Here is a 12,633-nt window from a genome sequence, read left to right on the forward strand (position 1 = left end):
TTTTGTCTCTCGAGGGACACTGGATACCATTGACCAGAGTCGCAGGGCCAGGCTGAATGGCAGAGCTGAGCTGTTCAGGGAGCTGAGGCGTAAAACTGTACGTGCACTGAGGGCGGACAAGGAGGCCTATGTGCGAGGAATCTGTGAGGGGGTAGAGCATCACCTGTGGACAGGTGATTCTCGTCCCGCTTACAGGGGAATTCGCGCATTACGTTCATCCAAGCCCATCCCTCGGAGCACTGCAGTTCGAGCAGAGAGTGGTAGGCTCTTGACAGAGGAGTCTGAAGTGAAGGCCCGCTGGGCCGGTTACTTTGAGCGGTTGTACCAGGCTGATCCCCCAGCTGTCGAGTTGGACGTCAAGGGTGTTACAATCCCTGTTGCTGACCCTCAAATCAACTGTGGTCCACCTTCGCTTGTGGAAACACGGGCTGCGGTGAACCAGTTGAAACGGGGCTAAGCTCCAGGGATCTGTGGCATCCATGCCGAACTTCTCAAGGCTGGTGGAAATGCTGCACTCGTGTCGTTGCATGCAGTTTTGTGCTCTGCCTGGAACACAGGCATCATCCCAACTGACTGGAAGAGGGGCCTTGTTGTCCCTCTCTGGAAAGGGAAGGGTGATCACCAAGACTGCAACAACTACCGAGGGGTGACGCTGCTCTCAGTGCCGGGCAAGGTCTTTGCTCGGATAATTCTTGATAGGGTTCGCCATCATCTGCTTGAGCACCAGCGTCCAGAGCAGTCAGGCTTTACACCAAAGAGGTCAACGATTGACCGTATCCTTGCACTTCGTGTCCTCACCGAACGCAGTCGAGAGTTTCGGCAGGGGCTGCTTGCAGCCTATGTTGATCTCTGTAAAGCGTTCGATTCAGTGAATCGGGATGTCCTCTGGAGGATTCTTGGTCTTCGTAGGGTGCCACCAAAACTGATCGATCTGATGTCTGAACTCTACTCTGGTACTGAGAGTGCTGTGAAGTGTGGCGGTACCACCTCTGACTTATTTCCAGTTGTTACTGGAGTTCGTCAGGGATGTGTACTTGCCCCCACACTTTTCAGAACTTGTATGGACTGGATTTTAGGGAGGATGTCGGAGAGATCAAGTTGCGGTGCATCGTTTGGGAATGTCAAGATCTCGGACCTTGATTTTGCAGACGATGCAGTCATCTTTGCGGAGACTTTAGACATCCTTTTGGGGGCCCTCGAGGTGCTGAATGAGGAGTCGGAGCCGCTGGGATTATGGGTTTCTTGGGTCAAAACTAAGATCCAGGCTTTCGGTGACATCTTGGATGCTGCTGTCCTGTCTGTGTCTGTTTGTGGTGAGGATGTTGAGGTCGTGGAGAGATTCACTTACCTTGGCAGTGATATTCATGTCTCTGCTGGCTGCGAGTCAGAGGTCAATAGACGTCTGGGTCGGGCCTGGGGAGTCATGGATTCACTGGATCATGGGGTGTGGTGCTGCCGGTACCTGTGCGGGAGGACGAAAGTCCGAGTCTTCAGGTCCTTGGTACTTCCAGTCTTGCTCTATGGGTGCGAGACTTGGACTCTGACCAAGGATCTGAGACGGAGACTTAATTCCTTTGGTACCAGGTCTCTTCGGAGAATCCTTGGCTATCGCTGGTCGGATTTTGTATCCAACGAGCGGTTGCTGAGAGAGACTCGGATGAGATTTGTTACCTGCATAGTCCGTGAGCGTCAGTTGCGGCTGTATGGACATGTGGCTCGTTTTTCTGACGCTGATCCTGCTTACCAGATTCTCTCAGCGAGGGAGTCTCATGAGTGGAGGAGGCCAGTGGGCTGACCACATGCCTCATGGTTGCAGCAGGTTGACCATCATCTCAAGGAGATGGGATGGGCCTGTCATCTGCCTGGGGGATGGCCAGACGGAGGCCCCTGGAGTACCGGCAGAAAGTGGACGCAGCGACGCGCTGTTCTGGCACATGCTCCCATACCTGACCTGACCTCTGTCTGCTGGGGAGTCGATCCAGTCGAAAACAAAAAAATTCCAAAAATCTTTTTTTTTGAGATTTGTTCTCCCCTTATTATCAGTATTTCCGTCGATATGTTTGTCTGTCTGTCTGTCTGTCTGTTGGGTAGTCGATGGGGTCGAAAATATATATTTTTTAATTTTTTTGAAATTTATTCTTCCCTTTTCAGTTTTTCCGTCGATATGTCTGTTGGGTAGTCGATCCAGTCGAAATTTTTTTTTTTAATTTTTTTGATATTTGTTCTCCCCTTATCAGTTTTTCCATCGATATGTGTGTTGGATAGTCGATCCAGTCGAAAAAATTATTTTTTTATTTTTGAAATTTTTTTGAAATTTGTACAGCCTTATTATCAGTTTTTCGATCGATATGTTTGTTAGTTAGTCGATCCAGTCGAAAAAAAGAAATAATTTTTTATTTTTTTGAGATTTGTTCTTCCCTCATTCTTGGTTCAGGAAAAAATATTTTCATGAAAAAAATAAGTGACCACTATATTCGTTATTGTTGTGTGTCTGTCTGTCTGTTGGGAAGTCGATCTCGTCAAAAAAAAAAAATTCCAAAAATTTTTGAGATTTGTTCTCCGCTTATTATCAGTATTTAAAATGGCGATTTCAGTTAATACAACGGCGATTTCGATGAAACTTGGTTGGTAGGCTCATACCATGACCAAGTTGTGTGCAAATGAGAACCGTTGCTCTGGACACCACCGTTCCCAAGCAACGGGACTTTTAAATTTCTGGAAAATCATAAAAAATTAATTTTTTCGAAAATCAAAAATCGGGCCACGAGCGACTGTGGGCAGTACACATTTACATGAAACGCAGTCAGATTTACATGAAACTGGTATGGAAGGTTCCTGGTATGTCCAAGTAATGTGTGAGAAAGAACCTTTGCTATGGGCACCTCCGTTGCCCAGCAATGGCCGAAAAACCTCTAAATGTGGGGGTATTTTAACGAAAAAACAAACTGCAGCATTAACCCATGAAGCTGGAATCAGGAATTTTCTTGTGCTTCATCCTCAGGTCATTCCCCATCGAACGGGCCCATCACGTCAGGTTCTATTGGGTAGTCAACTACCCATGTCCGACTACCGGCTTGTTGGTGTGTCTGTCTGTTGGGTAGTCGATCCAGTCGAATAAAAAATTTTTTTTTTTTTAATTTTTTTGAAATTTGTTCTACCCCTATTATCAGAATGTCGGTCGATATTGTGACGTCCACGGGACTTGAACAGTCCCGCCAACGTAGAATGAGCCGAACCGATGGAGGCGGTTTATTTATTTATAACCCAAACATGGCGGTTCTATTCGCTCTACCGCAAACGGGACGAGGAAGGTGGCACGAGTCACTTTTCACCGAGTTGATGATGTTTATTTGTTTTTATTATTACCCAGAAATAACAAGACTCGGCAAGAAGAGGGATCCGGGGCGATTCTACGGGATGGTGTGGGATCGGGCGTGGGGAAAAACACAGACAATTCCAATGAATATAGAGATCTCAAACCCTCTAAGGCGCCAAGCACACACACACACACACACACACACACACACACACACACACACACACACACACACACACACACACACACACACACACACAGTAGCTATTTCTGGTGGTCAGGCTGGACCGTGGTGTGGACGCAACTGTCCCTGGATCGGCGTCGGACGAGCTGGCCTTGCTCTCGTCAGGGGGGCAGGAGAAACTGTGGTGCTGTCGACCTCCTGGTCTTGGCCCAAGTCCGCTCACAGCCGCCAGGGAACCAGTTCTGGCGCCAAGTTGCGAGCAGGAGAGGGAGACAGGTTCGCCCGCTGTTCGACCCCGTACTCCGAGTCAGCAGAACCCCAGAGCCAACCAAGGTGAGGCACGAGGCTCAGCAAGGCTACAAGACACGATGAAGAACACGATCGAACCAGCACAACAACAAGGACGCTCTCCGCGCAACAGCCTCCACACCAAAAAAACACGATCTTTTTGTCCAGATCTTCTTCCTCTTCTTTTTCGACCCCAAACAGAACCTTTTTATCTCCCTGTCCTCGTCACTTCCAATCGAGCCGTTTATTGGCCCACCGCCGTCGCCTTCTGCCAATTGTGATCACGGGGCGGAGCCATCCGCTGCACTGTCCTGTGACGTCACTGCCAGTCTCCAGAGAATACCAAAAGGGGTTTACGCAGACACACTTACCCTATCCCGTGTCCCTATCTAATTACGTGACAATTATCATTTCCCCCCTTGAAGAAATGAACATTTACTAGACAACTTATCACCACTGAATTGCTACTTATTACATCGAGATCCTGGTAAACTCGAACAGCATGGCATACCTAATTAAACATCCTAATTACCCTTTGAATGCATACCCCCCCCTCAAACGTAACACTGCCCCCTCCTCTGGTACCGCAGCTCCTGCAAGGTATATCACAGGCGCTACCGTACCAGCCTTAACACTTACTGACTCACACCTAATTAACCTAACAAAATAAAGTAGGAGGGGCAATGGGCAGCGAGTCGCAGCTAACTTACCTATCCTGCTTAATGTACTACCCCTTATGGCCTTATCCTCGCCTAAACAATCATTCGTTTTTTTTTTTGTTTTTTTTTTATCACATGAGAGCACTGAGCGAAGTTGCACTCCATCCTCTGGGTCATCGCTCTTGCCCAGCATTCTTCCAGTGATCTGGGGAGGGGAAACAAAAGGTTCCACAAAAACACAACACTTATACTTTACATTCCTACTCTAAACCTTAACGACACTATTCACAGGATATTTACACTTGACCGCCTCCCCCAGTGGATGCTAATAGACCCAGCGTTACCTGGGGAGCCAATTTTCAAATTTGTTTGACCCCAAAATTATGCGGACATCATGCTCTTGCTGCACATGTCAAGTTGTGCGGGATCGAGTGGGACTCACACATCTTCACAACACTCACACCATGGTCATCATCACATTTCTCGGTCATGGTCCTCATTTTAATCATGCAGGCTGAATCCCGTCGTGGCCGTGGGGTGGGTTACCACAAGATGATGGGGGCATCTCAGGTGCAACCATGCCCACAGGTAAGCTTTAGTCCAACCCGGACGTTTCTCCGCCCCGCTCCCTTTGATTCCCTCCCCCCTGGTAGCCATCAGCTCTAATCCCGTACAACACACTGGAAGGGGTCTCACTGGCTCCTCTGGCCTTCCTGGGTCGCCAAGGTCCTACCCGCCTTGGTCGCCCAACCAGACGCTCTCCCAGTTGCCTCCAGACACTGTCACCATTGGCCACCAGGTGGTGAATCTCCTTGAAGGGGGTCGCAATTCACGCTCACCGTGAGCTTCAGCAATCCCTGTGGACAAGCACATCATCCCCACCCAAAAAACCCACATGACTCCCCCACCCCATCGGCCTTACATGTGACACCTGCATTTCTAACACTTCGCCGACCATGACCTTCCCTGTTACCACACCATGTCCAATAAAAAATCAATGTGTGCACCATACATTTCACTTCTTCACTTAAAACAACTCACACAGCACTTCTCACCCGATCCACGCACCAGCCATTGGACAGCCACTCGTGCCCGCTTTGTTTCCAATTACCCACTGTCCCGATTGTCACTCTAAAACCCAGCAGAACTCACAAACCCATGCCAATTTTCCCACAATTCATTTTTTTTCCACGAAAGGAGGGCACTTCACCACAATCTCAGCAGCCGAGCATGGCCGTATATGCTCAGCCCAATCTAGTCTCCCCGACCCCCGACAGTGATCTCCGGACCCGACCTATGAAAGGGCATCTCGGATAGAGCTGGCGGTTCAGCAGGAGGATTCACCCTCTCCGAGTCTAAAAGTCTATTGGAGGGTCCCTCCATCGCCGGGTACCGGCAATATCGTTGCATGTGTCCTCTTCGCCCGCACCGGAAACAACTCCCCATAAAAGGCCCCCGTGAGTATCGGTGAAATGTCTCTTCCGGTTCCGGACCCCCTCGGCCATAATCAAATTGCTCTATTGGCTGGGCTGGACCCCGCCGCTTTGGCACACCAACTGCCGAATTACCCCTAATCAAACTTAACAGTTTCTGGCAAATTTCCTGAAACATTTGGGTAATGCCAATTTCTCCCAGCCCCCTCCCTGATCCTGAATCTCTGCCTGTCGGATCGTCACCGATGGCCTCTCGGGCACCCGACCCGGCTGACTCCACGAGGCCAGCCTGGCCGCGCACTCGGCCGCTCGGTGCACGGTGGGTGGATCCTGTAGCTCCACTAGCGCTCGGACCTCAGGGTCAGGAAGAGCAGCTAAAAATTTCTCTAGTGCCAGTCTGTCCCATGCCTCCACTGTAAGGTCCCGATACGCGATCCTGACTGATTGGTAAATGTCCTGTGCCAGCTTCTGCACTGTCTCACCCGGCTTTAATCTGCGGTGTTGGAGCTGGGCCCGCACCAGATCACAGTTCGCTGCAAACCCAAACCGACGGCTCAACGCCTCGCAAATGTGGGAGCTAGTCAACATCCCCTCCGCGATCACGTTTAACACATCTGCGGCTGGTCCCCGCAACGTTGCCACCAAATTCCCTGTACTTTTCCGCTCATTTCACCCGTTTAGTCGGGAAATACACTCAAATTGCGTCAGAAAAGCTTCAAGGCTCCCTGACCCGTCAAAATTTACCAGGGGGATCACTTTTACGGTGGCCCGCTTCTCAGTTTCTCCCTTGTCCGAATCCAGCCCAGGGATCAAACACCCTTGTGGCTGCGTATCCAATTTCGGAGCCCACTGTGGCCAAAGATGTTTTGTGGTGAAGGTCTCATGGGTCAATTTTGCCTCCTGTTCCAAACGTTGAATGGACCGATTAACCTCTTCCCCCAGGATCTTCTGGGCCCGCACAACCTCCTCCAAGGCTCCGTCGCGAGTTTGTAGCTGCTCCTCAACCAACCCGGACACTCTACTTACAAAAGACGGCTCTACCAGGCCTTTATCCAAGACTTCATCTTGGCTCATAATTTTATCTTGTTCGTCCAAACGAGCCTCCAATCCTTTTACCTCCTCCGCCAAATTCATCCCTTGCTTCCTCAGCTCTCCCCACTCTTCTACTTGCAGCTGCATACGAGCATCCACACAGGCACGATGACGTTCCAGGCCTTCATCCACTTTATCAACCCGAATGTTCGTTGCATAAATTTTATCTACCAATTTTTTTCGTATATTTTCCCCCTCCAATGTAATTTCTACCTTTGTTTCCTCCAATCTATCCTCGAATTTGCTTTGTATTTCTCCCAATTTAACATCCACACACTCCTGCATCTCAGTTTTCATTTTCTCCATCTTTTCCCCCGATTCATCCCTCAGTAAATCAATCCGTGCACCCAACTGTTCCCCCATTACCCCCAATCGATCCGCCATCTCTGCCCCCTGTGCCGTCATTTTTGCCCTCTGTGTCACGAATTGATTTTCCATTTGTGCCGTCATTTCTGCCCCCTGTGCCGTCATGTCTGCCCTCTGTGTCACTAATTGATTTTCCATTTGTGCCGTCATTTCTGCCATTTGTGCCCCCTGTGCCGTCATTTTTGCCTCCTGTGCTGTAATTGCACTCATTAAACGTTCCAACATTGTCCAGATCGTCATCGTGCTGGTTTCCAGCGCTGCCGGCTCCGTTACGGGTGATGAAGCACGGTCCACGCTCGGAATGGGGGAGGTTCCAACCCTACCCCCGTCTCTCCCTTCTTCCCCCGACTCGCTGCCAGACACGTGGCCTTCCTCCTCAAACATCTGCACATCCACCATGGTGCAGAAGTCCCGTTTGTCGCCAATTAATTTAAATTTGAAAAATCCCGCCAAAACTTTCCCGCGCTCGCGCGCTTTTCTGTAGTAATTTTATATTCCAATTCGTGGCGAGATTTTAATCTTGGTATATTCTCCCGATACCAAATATAATTTAGAGGGGTTCGAACATCCAACACCCTGACACCAATGTGACGTCCACGGGACTTGAACAATCCCGCCAACGGAGAATGAGCCGAAACGATGGAGGCGTTTATTTATTTATAACCCAAACATGGCGGTTCTAATCGCTCTACCGCAAACGGGACGAGGAAGGTGGCACGAGTCACTTTTCACTGAGTTGATGATGTTTATTTGTTTTTATTATTACCCAGAAATAACAAGACTCGGCAAGAAGAGGGATCCGGGGCGATTCGACGGGATGGTGTGGGATCGGGCGTGGGGAAAAACACAGACAATTCCAATGAATATGGAGATCTCAAACCCTCTAAGGCGCCAAGCACGCACGCACGCACGCACGCACGCACGCGCACACGCACGCGCACACACACACACACACACACACACACACACACACACACACACACACACACACACACACACACACACACACACACACACACACACACACACACACACACACACACACAAAACGTAGCTATTTCTGGTGGTCAGGCTGGACCGTGGTGTGGACGCAACTGTCCCTGGATCGGCGTCGGACGAGCTGGCCTTGCTCTTGTCAGGGGGGCAGGAGAAACCGTGGTGCTGTCGACCTCCTGGTCTTGGCCCAAGTCCGCTCACAGCCGCCAGGGAACCAGTTCTGGCGCCAAGTTGCGAGCAGGAGAGGGAGGCAGGTTCGCCCGCCGTTCGACCCCGTACTCCAAATCAGCAGAACCCCAGAGCCAACCAAGGTGAGGAACGAGGCTCAGCAAGGCTACAAGACACGATGAAGAACACGATCGAACCAGCACAACAACAAGGACGCTCTCCGCGCAACAGCCTCCACACCAAAAAAACACGATCTTTTTGTCCAGATCTTCTTCCTCTTCTTTTTCGACCCCGAACAGAACCTTTTTATCCTCCTGTACTCGTCACTTCCAATCGAGCCGTTTATTGGCCCACCGCCGTCGCCTTCTGCCAATCGTGATCACGGGGCGGAGCCATCCGCTGCACTGTCCTGTGACGTCACGGCCAGTCTCCAGAGAATACCAAAAGGGGTTTACGCAGACACACTTACCCTATCCCGTGTCCCTATCTAATTACGTGACAATTATCATTTCCCCCCTTGAAGAAATGAACATTTACTAGACAACTTATCACCACTGAATTGCTACTTATTACATCGAGATCCTGGTAAACTCGAACAGCATGGCATACCTAATTAAACATCCTAATTACCCTTTGAATGCATACCCCCCCCCCCAGTCAAACGTAACAATATGTTTGTCTGTCTGTCTGTGTGTTGGGTTGTCGATCCAGTCGAAAATTTATTTTTAAAATTTTGTGAAATTTGTTCTACCCTTATTATCAGTGTTTCCATCGATATGTTTGTTGGGTAGTCGATCCAGTCAAAAAAAAGAAATAATTTTTTTTTTTTGAGATTTGTTCTTCCATCATGATTGGTTCAGGAAGAAATATTTTCACGAAAAAAATAAGTGACCACTGTATTCGTTAATGTGTGTCTGTCTGTCTTTTAGATGGTCGATCTCGTCGAAAAAAAAATTTTCAAAATTTTTTTTTTTGAAATTTGTTCTTCCCTGATTCTCAGTATTTCCGTTGATATGTTTGTATGTCTGTCTGTCTGACTGTTGGGTAGTCGTTCCAGTGGAATTTTTTTTTAATATTTGATATTTGTTCTTCCCTTATTGTCAGTTTTTCCGTCGATATGTGTGTTGGTTAGTCGATCCAGTCGAAAAAAAGAAATAATTTTTTTTTTTTTGAGATTTATTCTTCCCTCATTCTTGGTTCAGGAAAAAATATTTTCATGAAAAAAAGAGTGACCACTATATTCGTTATTGTTGTGTGTCTGTCTGTCTGTTGGGAAGTCGATCTCGTCGAAAAAAAAATCTTTCAAAAAAAAAAAATTTGAAATTTGTTCTTTCCTTATAATCAGAAATTCCGTCGATATGTTTGTCTGTCTGTCTGTCTGTTGGGTAGTCGTTCTAGTCGAAATTTTTTTTTTATTTTTGAAATTTGTTCTACCCTTATTATCAGTTTTTCCGTCGATATGTTTGTCTGTCTGTCTGCTGGGGAGTCGATCCAGTCGAAAACAAAAAAATTCCAAAAATGTTTTTTTTTGAGATTTGTTCTCCCCTTATTATCAGTATTTCCGTCGATATGTTTGTCTGTCTGTCTGTCTGTTGGGTAGTCGATGGAGTCGAAAATATATATATTTTAAAATTTTTTTGAAATTTATTCTTCCCTTTTCAGTTTTTCCGTCGATATTTTTGTTGGGTAGTCGATCCAGTCGAAATTTTTTTTTTAATTTTTTTGATATTTGTTATCAGAATTATTATCTTATCAGAATTATTATCTCCCCTTATTATCAGAATTTTGGTCGATATTTTTGTCTGTCTGTCTGTCTGTTGGGAAGTCGATCCAGTCGAAATATATATTTTTTTTTTTTGAAATTTGTTCTCCCATTATCAGTTTTTGCGTCGATATGTGTGTTGGATCATCGATCCAGTCGAAAAAATTATTTTTTATTTTTTAAATTTTTTTGAAATTTGTTCAACCTTATTATCAGTTTTTCCATCGATAAGTTTGTTGGTTAGTCGATCCAGTCCAAAAAAATAAATAAATGTTTTTTTTTTTTGAGATTTGTTCTTCCGTCATGATTGGTTCACGAAGAAATATTTTCACGAAAAAAATAAGTGACCACTGTATTCGTTATTGTTGTGTGTCTGTCTGCCTGTTGGATGGTCGATCTCGTCGAAAAATAATTTTCAAAAAATTTTTTTTGAAATTTGTTCTTCCCTGATTCTCAGTATTTCCGTTGATATGTTTGTCTGTCTGTCTGTCTGACTGTTGGGTGGTCGATCCAGTCGAAATTTATTTTTTTTTTTTTAATTTTGAAATTTGTTCTTCCCTGATTCTCAGTATTTCCGTCGATTTGTTTGTCTGTCTGTCTGTCTGTTGAGCAGTCGATGGAGTCGAAATGTTTTTTTAAATTTTTTTGAAATTTATTCTTCCCTGATCAGTTTTTCCGTCGATATGTTTCTTGGGTCGTCGATCCAGTCGAAAATTTTTTTTTTTAATTTTTTTTGAAATTTGTTCTCCCCTTCTTATCAGAATGTCGGTCGATATGTTTGTCTGTCTGTCTGTCTCTGTTTTGGGTCGTCGATCCAGTCGAAAATTAATTTTTTTGAATTTTTTTGAAACTTGTTTTAGCCTTATTATCAGTTTTTCCATCGAGATGTTAGTTGGGTAGTCGATCCAGTCGAAATTTTTTTTTTTTTTTTTTGAAATTTATTCTACCCTTATCAGTTTTTCCGTCGATATGTTTGTTGTGTAGTCGATCCACTCAAAAAAAAAAGTTTTTTTAAAAATATTTTTTGAAATTTGTTCTCCCCGAATTACCAGTTTTTCCGTCGATATGTTTGTCTGTCTGTCTGTTGGGAAGTCGATCCAGTCGAAATTTTTTTTTTTAATTTTTGAAATTTGTTCTACCCTTTTCAGTTTTTCCGTCGATATGTGTGTTGGATCGTCGATCCAGTCGAAATTTTTTTTTTTTTTAATTTTTTTGAAATTTGTTCTTCCCTGATTTTCAGTCTTTCCGTCGATATGTTTGTCTGTCTGTCTGTCTGTTGGGTAGTCGATTGAGTCGAATTTATTTTTTTAATTTTTGAAATTTGTTCTAACCTTATTATCAGTTTTTCCGTCGATATGTTTGTCTGTCTGTCTGTTGGGTAGTCGATCCAGTCGTAAACAAAAAAATTCCAAAAATGTTTTTTTTGAGATTTGTTCTACCCTTATTATCAGTATTTCCGTCGATATGTGTGTCTGTCTATCTGTCTGTTGGGAAGTCGATGGAGTCGAAAATATATATATTTTTAATTTTTTTGAAATTTATTCTACCCTTATCAGTTTTTCCTTCGATATGTTTGTTGGGCAGTCGATCCAGTCGAAATTTTTTTATTTAATTTTTTTGATATTTGTTCTCCCCTTATTATCAGAATTTCAGTCGATATGTTTGTCTGTCTGTCTGTCTGTCTGTTGGGAAGTCGATCCAGTCGAAATTTATTTTTATTATTTTTGAAATTTCTTCTCCCCTTATCAGTTTTTCCATCGATATGTGTGTTGGATTGTCGATCCAGTCGAAAAAATTATTTTTTTATTTTTTAAATTTTTTTGAAATTTGTACAGCCTTATTATCAGTTTTTCCATCGATGTGTTTGTTGGGTAGTCGATCCAGTCGAAAAAAAGAAATAAAAATATTTTTTTTGAGATTTGTTCTTCCCTCATTCTTGGTTCAGGAAAAAATATTTTCATGAAAAAAATAAGTGACCACTATATTCGTTATTGTTGTGTGTCTGTCTGTCTGTTGGGAAGTCGATCTCGTCGAAAAAAAAATCTTTCAAAAAAAAAATTTGAAATTTGTTCTTTCCTTATAATCAGAAATTCCGTCGATATGTTTGTCTGTCTGTCTGTTGGATAGTCGATCTAGTCGAAATTTTGGTTTTTAGTTTTTGAAATTTGTTCTACCCTTATTATCAGTTTTTCCGTCGATATGTTTGTCTGTCTGTCTGCTGGGGAGTCGATCCAGTCGAAAACAAAAAAATTCCAAAAATGTTTTTTTTTGAGATTTGTTCTACCTTTATTATCAGTATTTCCGTCGATATGTTTGTCTGTCTGTCTGTCTGTTGGGCAGTCGATGGAGTCGAAATTTTTTTTTAAATT

This window comes from Eptatretus burgeri, chromosome 15 (assembly GCF_056783735.1).
Source record: "Eptatretus burgeri isolate ZD-2024b chromosome 15, Ebu_testis_v1, whole genome shotgun sequence".
Classification (NCBI taxonomy): Eukaryota; Metazoa; Chordata; class Myxini; order Myxiniformes; family Myxinidae; genus Eptatretus; species Eptatretus burgeri.